At 46.1% G+C, this 1884-nt stretch overlaps 1 pseudogene; it reads right to left on the minus strand.

Moving 5' to 3' along the window:
- Nucleotides 1-212: 212 nt before the first annotated feature.
- LOC123454332 lies at nt 213-310 on the minus strand (annotated as a pseudogene).
- Between the last annotated feature and the right edge of the window lie 1574 nt (nt 311-1884).

The raw sequence follows: 1884 nt of genomic DNA on the forward strand, positions 1-1884 counted from the left end.
GGACAGAGTCTTTCACTGGACTGGAGCTTGCCACGTAGGCAAGACTGTTGGCCAGTGAGTCGCAGGATCCTTCTTCCTCCCCTTCCCAGCCCTGCTAGTGTACTCTTTTACGGCCAGCACTTGTACAGGGGTTCCGAGGCTCTAATGCAGGTCCTGATGCTTGCAAGGCAAGCACTTTAGGAACTGGTCGATCTAAACGTTTTGTTAAAAAAAAGAATATGGAATGTTTCACGAATTTGTCTGTGCAGGGGCCATGCTAATTCTGTTTGTATAGTTCCAATTTTAGTATATGTACTGACGAAGCAAGCACTAACCCTCCCCACTTGTTGATTTTTCGAGGTGGTCTCCCTCTAGCCCAGGCTGACCTGGAATTCAGTATGTAGTCTCAGGCTGGCCTTGAACTCATGGCAATCACCCTACCTCTGCCTCCCTAGTGCTGGGATTAAAGGCGTGTGCCATGATGCCTGGCTAAACTGTCCCTCTTGAAAGACTTTCAGAAGCGGTTTAGGAGGGCATATAGACTCTAGCAATGTGGAAATCTTAGTGTGTGTGTGTGTCTACCTTGAGTCTCAGTTTTCTTATATATTAGATAGGTTACACTATTTCACTTATGTTTTGAGGATTTAGTCAGATAACATAGCAGTGTTGGGTACCTAGTGAGACAGATATAATATTATTGGCACAGAAAATACCAGAAGCCCAAAGGCGTAGGTGAGGGAAGATGACGGTGACTAGTTTTCACTTATCCAGAGAGCTGATTCCTCTTGGTGCATGTATTTCCATTAGCCCCAACCTGCTCCATCCTCCTTTGATCCTTGCTGTCTTTCCATGTGAGACACTTCACCATTTGCCTAAGGGCTCACTGACGTCCATCTCAAGGCACATTTTTCAATTAGTTATTTATTTAATATTTTTATTATTTATTTTATTTGAGAAAGAGTAAGAGGCAGATAGAGAGACTGGGTGTGCCAGGGCTTTTAGCCACTGCAAACAAACTCCAGATGCATGTACCACTTTGTGCATCTTACATGGGTACTGGGGAATTGAACTTGGGTCCTTAGGCTTCACAGACAAGTGCCTTAACCACTAAATCATCTCTTCAGCCCTCTCAAGGCGCATTCTAGGACCGCTCTGCTGGGCTTCCTCAGGCTCTCTCCTCCCAGGTGGGATTTGTCCTCTTCGGTGTGGCCCTCCTGTCCTCCCAGGACAGTGGTGTCCTTCACTTCCTGGCATCAGGAGTTCCCAGCATATGAAGTGGTCAAGAAGGGCATGCAAGCTAAAATTGGAGGGTGACTGCTCTAAGAGAATCATAGCCAAGCCTGACATTATGGCCCATGCCTTTAATCCCAACACCCAGGCTGAGGTAGGAGAATCACCATGAGTTCAAGGCTAGCCTGGGCTAGAGTAAGACCCCCGCTTCAAAAATCAAACAAACAAAAACAAAAAAAAAAAAAACAGAAACAGGAGACAGCGGGGGTGGGGTGGGGTAGGGGAGGCTAGGCAATGATAATAATTCTCTAATACAGGAAAATCAGGGCGGAAATGGACTTCAGCTGCACCATGGGAAACTTCAGACACAAAGAATTCCTTTAGTGAGAGTGCTAGAAACCAGACCCAGGTCCCATGGGACAGCATGGAATTTTCCAGATGGGTCCTTAGCAAGAACTAGTTGTAAAATTTGGAGTGAATCTGATGAGGTTTAAGGTCTCAGGATGAGAGAAAGTCTTCTGGTTTCATCAGCTGTGCCCAGCATCAGCAGAGGATGCTGGGAAAGAAAGTGGTGGGTGTGTCTGGGTTGTTTGCTCTAACCAGCCTCACTCCCAGCACATGAGCAAATGGGAGTATTTTGCCAAGGGTCAGTGATCCTCTGTTTAAATTAATAAA

This window comes from Jaculus jaculus, chromosome 13 (genome assembly GCF_020740685.1).
Source record: "Jaculus jaculus isolate mJacJac1 chromosome 13, mJacJac1.mat.Y.cur, whole genome shotgun sequence".
Taxonomy (NCBI): domain Eukaryota; kingdom Metazoa; phylum Chordata; class Mammalia; order Rodentia; family Dipodidae; genus Jaculus; species Jaculus jaculus.